This window comes from Tympanuchus pallidicinctus, unplaced genomic scaffold (genome assembly GCF_026119805.1).
Source record: "Tympanuchus pallidicinctus isolate F22 unplaced genomic scaffold, pur_lepc_1.0 scaffold29, whole genome shotgun sequence".
NCBI classification, from domain to species: Eukaryota; Metazoa; Chordata; class Aves; order Galliformes; family Phasianidae; genus Tympanuchus; species Tympanuchus pallidicinctus.
In genome coordinates this window covers 3,840,863-3,859,885 of record NW_026294746.1, presented here as the reverse complement: position 1 = coordinate 3,859,885, position 19,023 = coordinate 3,840,863, and the positions used below count along the sequence as shown (strand labels likewise).

Here is a 19,023-nt window from a genome sequence, read left to right as displayed (position 1 = left end):
CCGTGGGCCGTGCGGGAGCTCCCCACCCTCCCCGTGCCCGCAGTGGGGCAGGTGGGGGTTTGGGTCCCGCTGGGGCCGATGTGTGGCTTTCTGCAGCCCCTGCTCTGCTGCTCGGCCAGGGCAGATGAGCAGCGTGCTGCTGGGCACAGCCAGTGGGATGGGTTGGATGTCTGCAGGGCCTGCGGGCACAGGGCACCCAGGGCAGAGCTCCACAGGGGCTTCACCAGGCTTCACCAGGTGAGGACCCGCTGTCACCTGCTCAATGGTGGCTGTGGCACGACCCCAGCTGTGACCAAATGGCAGCCGTGGGCTGGGCAGGCCGTGCCTGCGAGCACCTCGGTGAGGGCAGTGGGTGCCGGGCTCCCGTCTGTGTGTGCGTGGTTGTTGTTGTTTTTTTTTTAATGAGGAGTAAGGTGGTAATAAACGGGTTGATGATTGACTGGGCCTGAACTATGTACTCAGATACTTTGATGGAGAGGATAATTTTGTCATCGTTCATTTTATCTGTCTGTGCATTTATTTGTCTATTTATGTACCTGCCTGTTTGGTGTCCCTGGCCCCCAGGACCCAGCTGCCCTCTATGGACTCGGTGCTGGGCCCCGCCGTGGGCGTGCGGCTGCTCCCTGCTGCATCCCGGAGTGTGGGCAGCGTGAGAGCTGGGGTGTGCGGCAGGGTGACAGCTTTGAAGAGTCGCAGGCAGCTCTCTGCCCCCAGACCCGTGCTCTGCAGGTCCTGGGATGGCAATGGGAGGAGCTGGGTGCCATGGGCTCGGCATGGGTGGTAGAATGGCGCTTGCTGGCTGCTCTCTGTGCCCTAAAAGGGACAGCAGAACCAGTGTGTGCCCCAGGGGACTTCCGTGGTCTCAGGAGCGATGCTCGCCAGCCTGCCCACTGCCGCGTGGGGAGAGTGGGTTTCGGTGCTCTGCTGTGGGAACGCGGGGCCGCAGCAAGCCATGGAAATGAGGATCCGGAGATCTGTTTAAGTCAGCATTATGGTCTGCGTGTGGGTGAACCCGTCTTGTCATGATCTCAGGGCAAAGACCTGCCCCATAATCACCACCTCTAACCCTTATCTGCTTGGGCAGCTGATTTCCCTCCTCGCCACCTCCTGAATTCTCTCCAAGCCCCGCGGCTGCAGCTCCCCGGAGGCAGTGCTTGAGGCTGCGTGCGCCAGCTGCTGCCTGGCACAGGCAAAGCTGGGGCTCAGTCCCAGTGGGACCAGGTCTGTGGGCTCCAACAGCCTGCTTCTCCCAGGGCTTCTAGGATCCGGTGGTGCTGGGGTTGATGTTCCAGGGCCAGCAGCTTTCGCAGGGTCAGGAGTTGGAAAGAATTCATGGACGGCGTCCATACACTCAGGACCGTGGTGAGATGTTCCCTACATGTGGTGTTCTGTAAGCCAGGTTGTAAATATCTGAGTGACTGGGCACCTGTCACTTCCTTTGGGAAACTGTTCCCCAGCCTAATTAACCTTGGTATGAGATTACAGGAGCTGGTCTCGAAATGGACACCGAGGAACCTAGGGTGAACGGATTGAGAAACATCTCATTTCCCACCCAGAGGGTCAGTTTGTGACTCTGTTTTGTTACTGCTCTTTGTAACACCCACTGGATGGGAACATCTCTGGGCTGGTGCCAGGGATTTTTTTTTGCTTTGTTTTGGCTGTGCAGATTTTTGGAGAGCTGGTTGGCTGGGCTGAAGTTGGTATCACTGCTCTGCAGCCAGGTCCCGCAGTTGGTTTGGGAATTCTGCTCATCATAGGATGCTTGTTGGGCACAGAGCATCCGAATGTCTACGCCCACCCACCAAGACTCTTCCAATTCAGAATTACTGACCCGGGCAGGGCTTAACCTGCCCACTGCAGCACTGGAAGGGCCCAGCTGGTTCCTGAAGAGCAGAGCCAGCTGCAGTCCGTAGGTGTTTTCCTGCTGGTTTGGTGCTAGACAGCACTAACTTGCAGGAAGACTAGAAAATCAGTCCTGGGTTAACAAGCTCCTGCTTCCTGCCTGCACCCTGTCCTGCCTGTGACCTGCTCCTTGCGAGCTACCTTCCTTGTAAGCAAACAGAGGGGTCTGCTGAGGCCTCAAGCTGCACGACAGCACTGGGAGGACAACGTGTGCGGGAAGCAGCTGTGAGCAGGACAGATCCTGCGCTGGGAAGGGGAAAGTTCTTCATGAGCAGTCTCCACACCATCAGTTTCTCTGTATTCTGAGACCGCCCGACTTGCTTCCAGCCCTCAGCCAGTCCCCTAGGCTGTCCCTATGAAAAGTTGGCAGAAAGTCTCCAGAAAGCAGCAAAGAGGCCGCGGTAAGCAGAGCTGGGTGCTGCGTGTCCCACATCCCTCGGGGCTGACCATGGCTCGCAGGGCTCAGTGAGCCCCGGCACAACTTCTGAGGCGCTGGCACTGCGGGGTGACACTGCCCATCAGCTGCAGCTCAACTCCTCGTCCTCAGCTGCTCTTTGCAGAGCCAAGAGGGGTTGGGGAGGCTCTGCTGGCAGCAGGGAGGGGCAGGACCTGCAGCCCGAGTCCCACGCGGCCCCGTCTCCTCCCCTCCGGTTCAGCGCGGACTGGATCAATTTGGACGTCTTCAGCAATAAAAAATGCCGATGTCGTCCTAATTCACCAGGCCCCGAGATGACAGCAAATTTACATTTTTTAATTAAACTAGCAGCCAGTTTTTATGAGAGGGGGCTGGGTTATGCAAATCAAATGGTTGTGTACGAAAGATTAGGAGAGTTTGGGAATAAATTCCACAAATGCTAATAAAAAAAAAAAAGAGAGAAAATGAGAGGGGGGAGAGAGAGGGACATTGTTCCATTAGCCCCTTTTAGACTGATTTCCCTGAGGAGAAAGCGACGGGGGGTGAGAGATGGAGGCAGCTTTCAGAGACAGGTAAAATCCATTCTGAGGATTGAGAGCCCTTCGGACCAGGACCTTGTTGCTCTGTTTCCTCTCGCAGGGGAGGTGGAGGCAGACGCTGGTTGCAGAAGGAAAACTTGCAGCTTCTCATCCTGGTCCTGCTTGAGTGGCTGTGGACCTGTCTCTGTCCCTTCTTTCTCAAGTTCCCCTTTGGTCATGCAGTCACTATAGAAAGTGGAAGAGCCACTTTCGGGGGATAAATAGTTACAGTGAGGCAAAATCCTGCGCTTCACTCGTGTACCATATGTTCTCACTCAGATTTCCCAAAGAATTGCTCACTTGCAGATTTGCTGTCCTCCTCTATGGCTATCTCAGGGAGTGCTCAGTGTGTTGGGGAGCTGGGGGTGAAGGCGTGTGTTTGCTTTGCCATGGGGAAGCACAACCAGAAAACTGCTGGAGGCTGGGGAACTGCTCCAGGCTTCCAGTCCTATGGCAGTTTCATGCTCAGGAGAAAAGCTGAATAACCTGTGTAGGTTGGCAAGTGAGAGCAAGGGGTGGGGAGGAGATGCAAGGAAAAAGGGTGGTAAGACTGAAGTCACTAGCTGCACTTCATGGCCATCCCTTGGGGATTTGGTGCCTCACTAGAGAATTTTGCCACTCATTCTTGGTTTTGGGGTGTGAAAGGATGATTCACCCACAAGCACATGTTTTGCTCTTGGAGAGGTGACATTTTAGCAGGGCCTCTTGTGAAACGGGTGGAAACGCCAAGCTCTGCTGGAGCACTTCTGTTGGTGTTCCCCACACCCAACACCTACATCCCATCATCTGGTCCCACTTGAGCCCCTCAGCCATTTCCACGCTCCTGGATGCTCATGTGGGTGCTCACGTGCACCGGGTGGGTTGGGCTGAGCTTTGTGTTCTCCAGGTGCCTTCTTGAGGCATCGCCTTGCTCCGTGTTCTGCTTCTGCGTCTGTCATCATTGTAATGAGTGGTCAGCAGGAGGGGATGGGCATGGTCCCCCCTGCTTCCCCCTGGTGCTGCTCTGGCCATGCAGGGCTTTTTGCAGCGCGAGGATTTGAGCTGAACAGGCGCCAGGTTGAGCCTAAATCAAACCAGGGAAGCTCCAGAACAGGTCTGGGAGCCGTGGCAGAGGGTTCAGTGTGGGATGTGTAACTCTAATCTATAAAGTGGGCATAATCACCCTCCTCTGAGCAGCCCAGAGCCAGGGCTGGGTGCTGCAGCGATGGAGATAAGCGAGGAGCTGGCTGCCAGCCACGTGGGGTGCAGGGAGGAGAGGCCGGGGCGCAGTGCTGGGCTGTGGCAGCTCCGTGTTCTCGTGGCTGTGGCAGTGGGGTGGGCAGGAGGACCCACAGGGAGGCTCTGCGTCAGCGAGGCTGGCAGGGACGGGCAGGGATGAACCAGGAACTCAGCTTCCATACATGGGAAACTGTCAAAAGGTAGCAACACCAGCTTTTGTCTGGTATTTCCAGAAAAACCCGGTGAGACCTGGCATCCCAGGGCATAATTTATTATGGAAAAATAAAATAATAAAGTCCCAATCCCTTTGAGGCCTGAGTCATAGAAGCATCTTCTCATTAAAGCAGCTCCACCTCTCCACATGGTGTTTGCCAGCACGATGCCTGGATGAATCCACTCCTGGAGCAGACCCACCCAGGCTGCCTTCCTCCTCCTCTTCTTCCTCCTCCTCCTCACAGCCCCACACTCCTCTCCTGTAGCCCCTGACCAGGAGCAGGACCAGAAGCCCAAGCAGCTCCACATCTCAGCCAACGTGTCCCCAGACCTCCCTTCTTTGGGCCAGATCAAATACTGCGGGCACGTGTTAGGTCTTCCTCATGCTCTCCTTGGTGTGTTTTGAGAATCCTTCGGATCTTCACCCACCTCTTGTGCTGTCAGACTCAGCCCTGGAGCACGCAGTGCCATTCATGGCTGGCAGCTCTGCTGCATGCAGTCCGAAGAGCAGAGGGAGCAGAGGAAGCAGCTCCTGGAGCCATCACCATCTGCGTGTCCTGAGACAGGCAGCAGATGTTGGCAGAGGAGGGCCGGGTCAGAAGAGGGTGGGGAGAGGGCCTGGTGCTTCTTCGTGCTGAAGCTCAGTAGGACAAGACCTTAGTTCTGCAAAGTTCTTCCATGCACCAGGAAACTTTCAGAGAAGCTCCCCTGCTTCTCTCGCTGTGGCTTTAGCCTTTCATTCTTGCTTTTTTCAGCCCCTTTTTGTGCCAGACTTTTTAAGTCTTCTTGCAAAATAGCTTTCCTTTATGTCCTCCTCCCTGTTCACGTTCACACAGTCCTGTTGCTCTTTGTCACCCTCCTGGACTTCCCATTCTACCTCCGGGTCTGCCTTTCCTTTCCTTTTCTTCCCTCTCCGCCTGCCTTACATTATCTCGCTCTCTTTATTTTTCATTTCCCCATTTGTCTGTGGGCTGATATTCAGATGAGTGAACTTCTTCCAGTTAAAGGAGGTCATGAATATTATGATTTTTCTATCAAACAATGAAATATGGCTCAAATTACTGTAAAGAATAAGGCCCTTTTCATAAACCACCTGCTGTTTTTTTTTGAAAGAAAGCACAACCACTCGCCGGCGTGTTTCGAGCAGTTGTCTCTCATCCCCACCTCGCCAGACTTTGCAGTTCCAACTTCTCCTGAATTTGCTGCTCGTGGTGCGGCGAGCTCAGCCCGCGCTTCCCAGACTGCCAGCACCCAGCTCGTCTGGCGTCAGGCAGGTCGGGGCAGGATGAGCTCCTGGCAGCAGCCTCCCTCCTTTGAATGAGGGTTTATGATCGGGCTTTTTGGATTGCGGTGTGTTTATTTTGGGGTTTTATTTTTGTTCTCAACACCATTTCGGTCTGCGCTGCGTTGCCTCTTGGCTTGGCTGAGGGAGGGACCTCGCGTTCAGGTGTCACCCCAGGGGTGCAGAGCTTCATGGGCACCTTGCCTGGCTGACACCAGGGGTCTGGGGCCACGCTCTGCCTTCTGACACTCAGCTTCCTACCACATCCGTGCCTCTCAATGTCCCACATCACCTGGGACGTGAGGCTGCACATGGGACAGAGCTCTGCCCTCCCAGCACCAGCGAGCACAGCCTGGCCATCGAGGCCATCGTCAGGGTGCTGCAGCTGTTGTGTTGGGACATGGGGACAGCAAGGGCTGTCTGCCCCTTGTTGGGAGCTGCCATGAGATGGGCATGGGCAGCCACAGGGACAATAGAGGACAGCAACTTGTCTCAGACTTGTGTTTTGATTCTAGTCCAGCCTATTTATATTCATAATAGCTGCTATTTTTTCCCTGTTACATGGATGCGTCTTGTCCTCCTTCTCCTCCGTCTTCCCAAGCAAGCCGTGCTGTGACTCGCGTGGCCGCCCCAGGGGTGAGGAGCACTGTCCCTTGGCGCTGCTCCCCAGGACACAGTGGGTGGGATGGTGCTCTGCTCCCACCGCCGCACGGCCCTGTGCCCTCTGCCCGGCCCTGGGCAGGAGCCACGTCCGCAGCCTGGGCTGAGCGAGCACTGAGTTTGTTTTGCCAGGGTGACCTGTTTAATCATCTCATTTTCTGGTGGCCGTTTATTCCTCGTTTCCACGGTTACAGCCCCATTAAGAGGAGAAGCAATAAGGCAGCGAGTCAAACAGGTAATAAAAACATTAAAGCCATGTGCGCACTGGGAGAGAGGGAGGGTGAGCTGCACGCAGCAGGACGAGACTGGCCGTGCCAGGGTTGTGGCAGGGGCCTGCGCAGCATGGTGACACCCACTGGTCCCCAGCAGGGATCTGGCTGCCAGCATCCTGCCCTGGTGCCTTGTAAGATGGTGTTACAGCCATCCCCCTGCTTCGCTCACCATCGCTGCACTGCTAGCAGTGAGTTGGCCAAAAGCACTTGGAATCGGACTGTTTTTTGCAACTCTGTTATTTCAGGGCTGCGACCTTCTGGAAAGACTTGTAACCTGCAGATTCTCTTTAGTTTACTTCAGTGGTGCTGAAGAAACAAGCATCTGCTCCCACATTTCATTGTGTGTGCTGTTCCTGCTCTAACTGATGCCAGTGGTGCTGGTGCCTGGTGAGCGCGGCTCAGCGCATCTTGGTCCTGCGCTGTAGAGCAGTGCTGTGCTCAGCACAGCGCCGTCGTGGACTCACAGCTAACAACCCCAGACATCACAGCCTGCGGTGTCGCAGGCACTGCCCTGTGTGAGGGAAGGGCTCACTGCTGCCAATGATGGTGGAAAAGCAAGGAAGTGGCACAACCTCTCTCCAAGTGGATTTCACTTGCTGGCTTTCTCTGCCAGAGTTACCGTACCCCTTTATAGCCCGTACTGCCCTGTTTGGATTTTTGAATGTATTTCTGGCATTGTTTGAGGTTTTATAGTTTCTTTTCTGCAGACTTTATCAGAAAGCATATTTGTGGTGAGCGCCTGTGAAAGGACCTGGCTCACTGAGTAAATATTCAGCGTGGAAATGTGCAGCATGACCTTGAGGGCTGGAGAGGGAGGAAAACTGGGAGAAATACATAAAAAGCTGCAAAAGAAAAGAACAAGGAGAAAGGAGAGGAGAGGAGAGGAGGGGGATAAAAGATGAAAGGCTGGAAGTGATCACAAAGGAGAGCGCTCGTCTCCCTGCTTCACGTGGCAGCTGGACACAGAGTGTTTGGCATCTCGGAGAGGCCGGGTCCCTGCGGTGCTGAGCAGTGACACTTGAAAAATCAGCCCATGTAAGGTGCCTCGAGTTGGGCAACGAAGTCAGTAGTCGCTTTAGATCATCTTGGCCTGCGTTCAGAAGGGTGAATTCTATCCCTGGCCAGGGGCCAGCGGGAGGCCTTGTGTGCTGTTCTCGTTCCCAGAATAGGATCAGGTGGCTCCATGGGGCAGGGGCACACGTCCCTGCCACCACTGCGAGTCGCATCTGCCCCCACCCCTGCTGGGTACTGGGCTGTAAGGCCTGCGGCTGGGCTTCCAGAGCTGCCTGTGCTGGGCTCTGGGGTTCTCATCTCGCTTGTTCTGGGTGATCTAAACTGGATTCAAAATCATACTGTATGGGTAAGAGAGGGAAGCGCTGCCCTCCTGCACTTCTGCTTCTTTTCCTGCTCGGGATGTTCCTCCAGCATGTCCTTAGTGTTGGTGGGAAGCCCCCAGTCCAGCAGCTGCTGCCTGCCTGTTTTTGGGCAGGACAAGCCTTTGGGTCCCCTCACACCTCATCCTGTTGTCATTTCTTCAGCTCCCCATATGCTGTCGCTTTCCAAGAGGAAAGTCCGGCTTCCCTGACACTCGGGAGCAGTTGGGAGTGTGCTGAAGCTGAGCTGGCATTTGTGTTGAGACAGTTCTTGGGTTAAAAGGAAGTTGCTGCACTAGTCACCTTTGCACGCCCAGCTTTAGATTGTTCTTTTGGGTTGGGGGGATGATTTATTTATTTTGGTGAGTGTGTAAAATATACAGTTAGATTTTCACTGCTCACATGATAGAACCCTGCTGTGCAGGGCAGAGCTCTTTGGGTTTCTTTCCCATTGGGATGCGTGAAATATCAGGGAAAAGCCTTGCCTGGTGCTGACCCCGAGTCCTGCAGCTAGGTGGGAAGCGCCAGCCCTGGGGAAAACCAGTTTGAATATGAGATGGGGTCAAAGGCACAGGAAGGAAGCAGAGCAAAGTCACCAGCACAGGTGCCACAGCGAGGAACTGTAACTGCGTGTTTAATAGCTTTGGATGTTTGCTTTCGTGTGACAGTTGCTGTTCAAGCAAACAGATAGGAGAATCCCAGACTTGAAGGGATACGTGTGTGTTACGGGGCCCTTCAGCGCATCCTTGAGGGAGGACAGGCACCCCGTGCACTTACCCACGTGGCAGCTCACTGGGCTCAGCCTTTCCCTCTGCTCCCATCGCCTTTGCCTCCCTGAAGCCCCTGCCCACAAAGCAGCCCCACCGCCACAGCACTGCCCTGTGCTCCTTCCAGTGTCAGTGCCCACCCCGGGGCGGCAGAGCGGGGCCAGGCTGGGGCCGGGGGCTGGCTGGGCTGGCTGCGGGCAGCAGGGAGGCAGAGCTGTGTTTTTGCAGTTTCTCCTCCAAAAGGAACGCCTGCGAGGGGTGAGGGGCAGACTCCTTGCAGCGAAGGTGTTAACAAATAGCAGGTGATTAAACATGACAAGCAGTGACATTTCTGTGTGGGGTTCTCAGTACCAGCAATGCCAAGAATGAAGCTATAAACCCTGACATTTTGTGTTATGCACTGAGGTTTTTAATAGACATCTTTCCCTCCCTCCCCCCTGTTTATTTCTTTTATTCCTTTTTCCTTTTCTGTCCCTTTCTCCCTTCCCCTCCATGACCCCTCACATCTCTCCTCTCCCATCGCGCCCTTTTTCCTTTGCTCTTCCTGCCCTCTCCCCGTGCCCTGTTGCCCCCCCTAGTTTCTCGCTCCCTGCACACCATTCCTATCTGTGCTCCCGCTGCCATGTGCCCCGCTGCCGCCCGCTCACCCCTCTCGTCTCGCTTGCTCTCACACCCGCCTGCCTCCCCTCTCCTCCCGCCTTTATCTCTGTGCCTCCCGCTGCTGTCACCCTCCCTCTGTCTGTTCTTTTCCACTCTCTCCCCTTCTCCCTCCCGTCCCCGGCTCTTTTTGGGGTCTGATGTAATACGCCAACCACGGGCAGCCGGGCCAGTTGCTTGTCAGGGAGCAGGTGTCCCACCCCTGAGTGATGTTTTTGTTAACAACATTTTTGCCCTGACTCAGAAGCTGGCATTTTGGAGATCGCTTGTTGGGGATTTTTTTTTGAAAGGCCGGGAGCTGAGGGAGGCCACACTTTTGGGAACAGTTGCTGGGTTTGTGCTAAAAGGACCGCAACAGTTGTTGTGCTGAGCGAGAAGCGTTGGAACAACTGCAGTTCCCCTCCCGCGCCGGGGCCGTCTGAAGGGCGTTTAGAGGTGAGGCCCGAGGCTCTGGCCCAGCGCTGGGCCACAGGAGCAGCCCTGTCCTAGGCCTTCCCTCATTGCCCTCGCGGGGCTGGGGGCACAGAGTGAGCTGAAGGTGCGTTATGGGCTGTTTGGACGCCGTGTCTGTGATGCCTGGTGTCAGTACTGAGGCCTCGGCTTGGACTTGGGAGCGCCAGGCCCTGCCCCATAGGGCCCGGCAGTGTCCCCAGGGGTCCTTTGGGCTGCACAGGGACTCCTGGCCAGCTGCTGGCCCTGGGGAGGATCTGGGGGCACCCACAGGGCCTGAGGTGCTTCTAGCCTGGCTGCGGCCCCTCGTGGCATGCGCAGGAGGTCCCAGGGCCAGCACAGAGGGCTCAGTATGTATTTGAAGCGAGTCCAAACCAAACTGCAGCCTCAGTCCTGGTGTTTTCTCTTCCTTGACTCTTCAGGCGTTCTGAAAATCAAAACACTTCCCTTTCAAGTCTCTGTCTTCCCTTAAAAGTGCCTCTCCCTCCCTGTCCGCCCAGGTTGCATCGATCTGGCACCACAGACGGTGACTGCAGCTTCAATTGCCAAGTAGGGCAGATCGATAGAGGCTTGCTGTGGGATTTTTGGCAGCTGGGGCATCGCGTTTGTCCCTTCTCCCCTCATACCTTCTCACCGGGAAGCTGCTGGCCTCATGCTGTTCCTCATCTTGTCCCTCCGTGTCCTCTTGCTGCAGCCCTGGCGATTGGCAGCCACAGGGCGAGTGGGGCTGGGGTGGTGGCAGCCCTGCTTTGCTGCAATGGCCCCATTCACCTCATGTCCTGGGGCGATCCTCTGGTCACCCAGCAGCCCTGAGGACAGGACCTGGCTTTTCCTGTTTGCACAATGCCTTTTATTTTACAAGAGCCCAGATCCAAGGTAATTCCCCTCTGCCCTTCTTCCCCTCGTGGCCATCAGTGCTGCTGTCATCTTTCTGCAGATGTGGAATGCCAGGCATGGTGACACAAAGCAACTTCCTGAGGGCCTGGGTCTGGGGCTGTCCTTGCTAGTGCAGTCCTTTCGGATGGGGTGCTGGAGTGAGATGCAGTATAGAATGGGATGGGATGGGGTACAGCCACCTCCTTTGGCTTCCCAGGGCAGGACGGCTCTGCCCCAAGATGTCCTTACCCCTCGCCCAGCTCCTGGCTGCTGTAGCTCTGACAGGTGCCGAGCACCGCGTGCAGTGAAGTTAATGAAATGAGTATTTCGGGGCGAGGGGGGAGGGAGGCTTGTACTACACCCTGGGGCCCTAGGTTTATTAATGGTGACCTGCCATTAAAGACTAAAGTGCTAACCTGGTCATATTTAGCGGCTTTCAATGGTATCCCAGTGGCCTCCGCCTGCAATATGCAGCCCTGCCTTCCCCCCACAGCCCCAGGCCGGCAGGAGCTGACGCTGGAGTTTCTGTGCTGCAAGGGGTCTGGGGGCAGCAGCAGGAGAGCAGCAGCGAGTGGGGGGAGAGCTGAGCACGGGGCCATGCTCCTCCGGGAACAGCAGTACTGTAATGACAGTCACTTTAGAAGGATGCTGGAGGCTGGTGCTGGTCCAAGCAGGGATCAGATTCACAGAATTAAAAGAAGCCCCCAAACCTCCTTGAAGCTAATTCTGCTCTCGATGCCTCCCCAGAAGCCAGATCCTGCTGTGCTGTGCATGCCAGCTGAGGTTACTGCCTTCCCAGAGCACTTCTTCCTGGCTGGGAGCTCAGCACAGTGTTCTGCTGTGTGTTACAGCCTCAGATCCAGCACAGCGCTGGAGGAGGCACAGGGAATCCCAGGGCATGGCCAGCTCAGTGCAGGAGGTGGGGGATGCTCCTGCCTCTCATACCACCCTTTAACCCAGGGTGAGCTAGTCCTTATGGGATTTTTTCTCTCCAGCGAGCCCTCTAAGCCACGTCTCCATGGTCCTCACTGCCCGTCCCTTCCTGTGGGCACGTTTTTCAGTGTGGGCTTCAGGCCATTGCCCGGCAGAGCCAGTAAGGACAGGGGCCTTGTTCCAGCACGAGCTCAGCCCTCACAGCCTCCCAACAGGACGAGTGCCGGCTTGGCAGCCAGGCTGGGGGCAATCCTCGCTCTCTCCATTGGCTCTGTGCCCCAGCTGATCCCGAGCCAGGTTCACAGTAATCCCTACATCCTGTTGCAGGTCCTTAATCAGCTGGAGCTGGCCTGAAAAAAAAAAGAAAAAAAAAACCACCAAAAACCCCAACCCCAAGCTGCTGCAGTGAAAGCTCCCCATGGCAATGACAGGCTGCAGAGATGGGGACAGAGGAAGGGGTCTGTCTGGGGGTCCTGGTGTGGTCTTAGACCGTGGTTCTCCCCTCTCCCCCCAGCCCAGCTGGGGATGTGCCCCTTCTGCCATACTGGGCAGGCTGGAAAACTCTCTGGGTTGTTGTTGGGTTGTGTTTTTTTTCCCGTTTAATGCATAGAATAACACTGATGGGTCTGAACAGCTCCAGCCAGGCGACGAGGGGAAAGAATAACAAGCTCCTGGATGTCAGGGGAAATTATGGGCCACTGCTATTTAGGGTGAGTCTGGTGGATTTAGGGCCTTTCTGTTCTATTGTCCCAGCTGTTCAGAACATTGGAGCAGGCGAGACACAAGTCGGGAATTTCACTGCAGAGCGTGTGCAGGGCAGGGCTGATTCTGAGCCTTTCTGGAGCTGAAGCATGGCTATGGGGGACAGGAGATGTTGGGGGTCAAAGGGTGATGAGATGTGGCACAGGAAGGAGCCCTTTGCTTCCTGCCCTTTGGCAGGATTCAGCTGCAGGCACTCCTCAAGCTCCCCAGGTCCTGCAGTGCTGGTGTCCCTTTGCTGAATCCTTTGCCTCAGCCACCCTGCTCAGCTTCACATCTGCTGGCCCACCATGCAGAGAGGTTGCTCGGTGCACAGATGCACTGCGTGGAGATTAGGGATTTGGGTACTTGGGCTGCTTTTGACTGGCACTGATGCTGCAGGGCTGGCACCGTGTTTGCGTGCTACCAGGTATTAGGGGGAAGGGCCTTGACGGGATGAGAAAAACACGATGTGGTGTGAGTGGGTCGTCCATGGGAACATGAAGAACAGGGTGGATCCTGGCCTTCCACATTTTGGCAAATACACAGTGTCCCATGCCAGGGCGGGGAGGTGCTGTGGAGCGCTGGAAAGCCGTCCTGCCCCGCAGTCTTCCCAGCGTCAGGGTGAATTCTTTGCTTCTTTGGGGCTCTTTTTATTTGACCAGATTAAAAAGCCTATTTGAGTTTCTTAAACCATTTAATCTAAAATCCCCAGGTAGATGCGCCATTGGATTCAGTTTTAAGCTTATAAACAAAACAGGTCTGTGTTTGGCTCTCCTTGGTTTTGTTGGAAGGAAGCAAGGTCTGACCCGTCTGCCCAGCGAGCGGGGATTCCTGCTCCTGTGAGTCCCCCCAGCCCTGTGCGGTGGGTGGGTGCTGGGTGCTGGGAGTTGGGACTGTGCTGCTGCTCCAGGTGCTTCCCAGGGCGTTGTGCTTTGTGATGGGATAGGAGGAGGCCATAGGGAAGCAGAGAAAAAGGGAGGGATGAGTGCCAGCCTGCAGCTGGGTGGTTCTCCCCAACGCCTGCCAATGCCTGGGATGGAGCTGGTTCTCCTGCATGCCCAGCTCTCTGCTCCCTTTGGGTTCCTGCTGCCCTTCCGGCCCTATGTGGCTTCATCACAGCCCCTCCCTGAGCTCCTGAGGAGGTTTCGTGGCCATGAGACCAGTTGGGGCTGCTCTACGTCAGCCTGAAATAGGACAGCTCATGATTTGTGTTTGCAGGAAAGAGGTGCAAATGGCGCGCAGGAGGCCGGGAATGTCACGGCTCTGTGGACTGCGGGTCGTGTTTCTGGCAGCCACTGGTGCCAGATGCTCCCAAGGAAGGTAGCAGGCCTCGCAGCGGGCAGATGGAAGGCAGCCTGCCCACGGCATCCTTTCCTCTGCGTGGGTAGAGGTGGGAGGGCAGAGCAGGGCAGCCCTCTGTGGGAGTGGGTGGTGGAGACGGGGCTGGCTGTGCTCCCCCGCCCCTGCCCAGGAGCTGGAGGCAGATGGAAGGACGGACGGGCGTCTGTCCGATGGCGGTGCAAGCGGGAGGGAGCCCTCTTGGCTTTGCCGAGGGAGCCTCTTTCTATATGGAAATGAAGAATTTAGGCTAATGGAGCTCAACCATCTCTAATTTTGCGATGGCAGGAGGATTTTGATTGAAAGTAATTAAGCAAGCTAGCTGTAAAATTAATTAAAGCAAAAGAGGGGGATTTTTTTATTGGATTGGATAGCGATATAGCGGCTGTCAAATGGGGGACGGATGGGGGTGACCTGAATTCTCTGCCCTCCCTCCTCCCACTCGGGACGTTTATGTCACTTTAATCTCCTTACAGCGGCTGGTGTGCATTTGTTTGAAATAATCAAGGAAATATGGTCAGAAATTGTCAGCTTTCAGATCTAATTTACCTGACAGCCCTGCGCGGACCAGTAAGCCTCTGCGTGCGTGTGTGCGGCGCAGGCAGCGGGGTGGTCCTGGAGGGCTCCTCAGCTCCTTTCTCCCCCCCTTTCCTTCATCCCATCTTCAGTGGATTCCCAGCAAAAATACTCGTGGTGCTTCTTGGACCTGCTGGCACACCAGGGGAACATGATGAGTTTGGGAATTTTCCTGCACACCCTTCTTTCTTCCCCCCCCCTTGCCTTCTCTGCCTCCTCCCAGCCTGCTGCCTCATCCTTGCACCATAACCAGCTTTAGGGTTTAGGCAATATAGGATTAGGGAGGTGGCTGTAATTCTTTATTCCAGATGGCTGGCAACTGCTAAATCCACTGTCACAAGCACCGAGTTATAAAAATACTTAAATTAGGCCCCGCTTTCAGCCTGGTCCCTGCCCACAGTGCTCCCACTGTCCCGTTGTGGACCTCGCACCGAGGCGCTGCAGGATGCGGCTCTGGGCTCCCACCTTGTTGCGTTCTCTCGCTCAGCTCCATCTGCTGCTTTTTGCCTTCAGAGCCACGGAGAGATCCTGCAATAAAGCAGTGATCGGTGCGTGCTGAGCAGGTGAGGGTACTGAGCTGGGAGGGCCAGACTGTGGCTCTCGTGCACCTCACCATGGGTGCCTGCTCCTCTGAGACCTCAGTATCCCCTCTGACTCCAACCTGGTACCCAGTGGCCTCGGCTCAGCGTGCCACGAGTTGAGGAGGGAAGGCAGCTGCTGTAGGGTCAGTGTTTCCACAGAGCCATTCCGGTGGCTCACATCTATCTTGCTAGGTTGGCTGGTAGGGTTATTATTTATTGTTTATTATTGTTCATTAAGTGCTGACAGAGTTGGGGCTTTTGTTTGTTTTGTTTGGGTCTCCATTTAGAGGCCCTTGCCACGGCAGGCTCCAGTGCCAAGACTTCAGGCACTTCTGCAATTACAGCCGTGATCCTATTGTATTGTTTATGTAATGACTCTCAATCCCGAGGGATTCTGCAGCCTTTCTTAGACCTGAGCACCCAGCACCTGGCAGGGAGAGGTCAGGGCAAACGCTGGCCTTGATGCCCAGGACAATCTCTGGGCTTTACATGCTCAGGGCTGGTTAATGCTCACACAGATCAGGCTGGACCTCGCTGCGAGGACCCGCACGCGGGAGTTGATTAAGCAGCTTCAGGAGGAACAGACGACTCATCCATGCCCGTCTGTGGGGCTGCAGGAGCTCCTGGTGGCCCAGCCCTGCAGTGAAGCTGTCACCATGCCAGGTGGAAGTGGGGGGCTCCTCCCCAGCTCCGTATCCCACTGACCCATGGCCAACCCGGGTGGGTGACGAGTCTGTCACCGCCATTCCCAGGTTTATTTCCAGCTCTGCCACTGATTTGCTTGGTATCTGTAGCCTTGTGAATGCGTAGCTTTGTGCCAGTGCGTCCTCATCAGTGTAATGGGTATAATTAGGCTTCTCTGATTGAAGATAGTGCTGAAGGCTGAGTGTGCCAGTAGGCTTGCTTCTTTTTTGTTTCAAGTCCATTCCAAAAAGGAGGTAAGACTCAGATTTTAGAGTGCTGGTTCCCACATGACATTTCAAATACATACTGATAGAAATGTATGACATATCAAAGCCCTTACTGGTGGGATGGGTCTCCATAAGCCTCTCAGAAGCAGTTAGATGAAGATGCAGCACTCAAAACATGCCACTGGCTCTGTGTTCAGCTACATGTGGGTTCTGCAGGACACGGAGGTGCTGATCTTCTGTGTTCATTGCAACTAACACTGAACGTAACAGCAAGAATAGTCTAAATAATCTCAGGACCTGTTAACTGAAAGAGAGCTCGAGTTCTGGGATGTGGACCAGGCCAATACTGATAATGGTATCTGAAGCCAGTGGTGTCTGGAAGCAGGGCCATACTGAAGCAAGGCTGGCTGCTCCTTTTTCCCTCTGCGGGTTGCACGGCCAGATGACTAAGAGTGCATTAGATAATTTTCTCACGTAACATTCCCTACAGGAAGTTACTGGCCATGCTGTAGAGATGTCCTGAACGCAGTGTTGGAAGTGCACAGGACTGTCTTCCTGCAATGCAAAAATGCTTGAGGCCCCTGTACAAAGCTGTGCTCGGTTCTGACACAAAGGCTCCTTAGACATGGCTGAGGAAAATGCACCTGGGTGCTGACTGAGGCCCCCTTCTCTTGTGCTGACACTGATCTGGGCTGGCTCAGCACATCACCCTTCAGCTGGGATTGCAGAGCTGGGGATGGGGATGTCCTGTCACTGGGTGGAGGGGATGAGAAGTTCCAGTCTGCTGCCGTGCCTTTTCTATCACTTCAGTGTGAGCGGGATCAGAAAGCCCCCATGTCCCTCACTCCCCTAGTGCCTAGAAAACAGCTCATTAAAAATCACCAGTGATAACTGCCTGGGAAGTCACATTTTTAACACCTGCCTTCAGTTCTGGAGAATTGAGCTCCTGCCTTTCCCAGACGGGGGGGTAACTGTTGGTGGATATTTGTGAGCATTACTGTTGAGCTGTAAATCACTGAGCTGCTGGAAGTAGAATGAGGCCTGTTGACTTTGAGGAGCTTGAAATGTGTCTTGTTTTTCAGCCCCTTTGCCCTGCAGCACCAACTCTGCAGCTGCAGAACCAAGCGCACAATGCATCGAGGCAGCAGGTGACAGAGTCCTTGTCACTAGCAGAGGCAACAAAGAGAAGGAATCAGCTTCATGAACTGCTCTAGAGCCAAGTCAGTGGCTTTTGGAGGACATTTTTTGGGTTGCAACACGTGGACCTGGGGAGACTCGGCCCCCTCCTGCGCCCCAGCACACCAGGAAGGGGCTGTGTGGGAGTCGCGCTCCCCAAGTTCACGTTGCACATAAGATCCACCCATAAGGAGCTGTCTTTTTGTTTGCAAATTGAGCAGTTGTACTGGAAGAGATTTAGCAAACATGGGGCTGCACAATGCTGTGTGTACTGAGTCACCCGTCGGGGTGAGAGCCAACGAGCACTGTGAGCTACTAAGGCAAACATTTGAGAATAGTTACAATAGGCACCAAAAATATCTTCAAATGAGATCTTTCTGCATAGCTGCGTGTTGGGTAGCAGGGAGGGCTGACAACCTAAACTCCAACCCTACTCACCTGCTCTCGAGCTCATCCTGGGCAAGGCAGGTGACTGTGTTGGGAACAAAGCAGGAGGAGAAGCAGCTCTTGCAGGAGCCTGCTAGTCCATTTCCCGTGGGCTTGCAAGGCCTGTGGTGCTGGGAGGGGCTGGGATGCTGCCGACAGCAACCCTAGGTTGCTCTCACGCCATCAGATCTGCAGCTGAGAGCCTCCTGCACAGGACTGCCTTACTCGCATGTCTTCTCCTTCCTTCTCCCACACAAGGAGTGGCTCCTGAGCTCTGTCCTACAGCATCACAGGCTCTCCTGATCTTCTCAGGGTTTTGCTCAGGAGTTGCATTTCCTCCTCCCTGCTCTCACTTAAGTAGAAGAATTGCTTCCCTCAAAGTCCAGACTTGCTTTCAGAGGCACAGTTCCCAAAACTCAGCCTTTGGGGGCTCATCCAGAGCGCAGCTGGAGCCCAGGGCTGGTGGTGAGCACCGATTCTGACCCGGCCTCCTGCCAGCGCACTCTGCAATGTCCATCCCCATCCTTGTCCCCTCGTCCTGTTCCCTACCCCCTCTGCACCTCACCCTGGGCTGGGATGGCCCTGCAGCCCCAGCCCCTTCCCAGCAGCGCACTCCCAAACTCTGCCCCTGGTTTTGCAGCCGTTTTTTTGCTGCCAGCGCAGGGCACTGAAAAGTGCTGGCACTGCCAAAAACCCTGTGTGCACTACGACTCCCCAAACATCCCTTTATTTTTATTGTTCTGTTAATTACTGTTTAAACTTTAATAAGTCACTTCGTCAGGAGGGGGGACCTGCAGTGAGGTTTCTGTGCAAACACTGGGCCCGGCAGTGACTCTGGTGTAACATAACCCTTTATACAATGTGGGAATGTTTAGACTGTAACAGAAACTTGTTATTTTAATGACAGTTAAAGGGAGAAAAAAAGAAAGGAGCGAATGAAAAAGGGAAGCAAGTTTGTTGGGGAAATGGCTCATCTCAATCTCTCTGTCTGGCCTCTTTTCTCCGGGCTTTAATGGCAGTGGGGCGAGGAGGCTCTATGGCTCCAGCAGAAGCCACCCTGTTCCCAGATACAGCCTGCACCGGGCACAGCACGTCCCCTCGCCCCATATCCCCTCATCCCGTGTCCCCCTGTGCCTCCCCCCATGTCCCTCTGTCCCAGCCTGGGGGAGGCAGCGTTGGCTCGGTGTCGCTCAGGCAGCAGCAGATGCCTAAAGCCAATTTGAGCTCAGCCTAATTATTCTGACCCACACCAGAGACTTTCCCCTTTTCAGCGCTTCCTCCCCTGGTTAAGTTTCTAAGTAGCTGTGCTGAAACAGATGCTGGTGTGCTGTAGATAAGAGGGCCTGCGTCCTGTGGACAAATGGACGTTCAGGCTGGCAAATGCTGCCTTCTTCTCCCTGGTGCACTGCCTGGGCCGTGCCTGGTATCTCTGTGCCATCATGCTAAAGTCAGCTCCAGGTTTGGCTGGGCTGTATGTCGCTCTGCCTGCACACAAGAGAGTAACAGACATGATCGGAAAACCTCTTAACTCCTACTGACCTCTTGGTGCTGCAGTGAAATCCCCAAATCTGGGTGAGGAGTGACCCAAAAGCAGGAGAAGGGAGAGCCCTGGTTGTGTGCGTGTGGGCAGGCTTCATGTCCACCGGTCGCCACGACGGGTCTCCCAGATGGGGGAAGG

At 55.0% G+C, this 19,023-nt stretch overlaps 1 protein-coding gene across 5 annotated transcripts in view; it reads left to right on the top strand.

The window, feature by feature from the left end:
* CASZ1 (castor zinc finger 1) overlaps positions 1–19,023 on the top strand; it is a 148,291-nt gene that overhangs the window by 77,646 nt on the left and 51,622 nt on the right. The window lies entirely within an intron of this gene.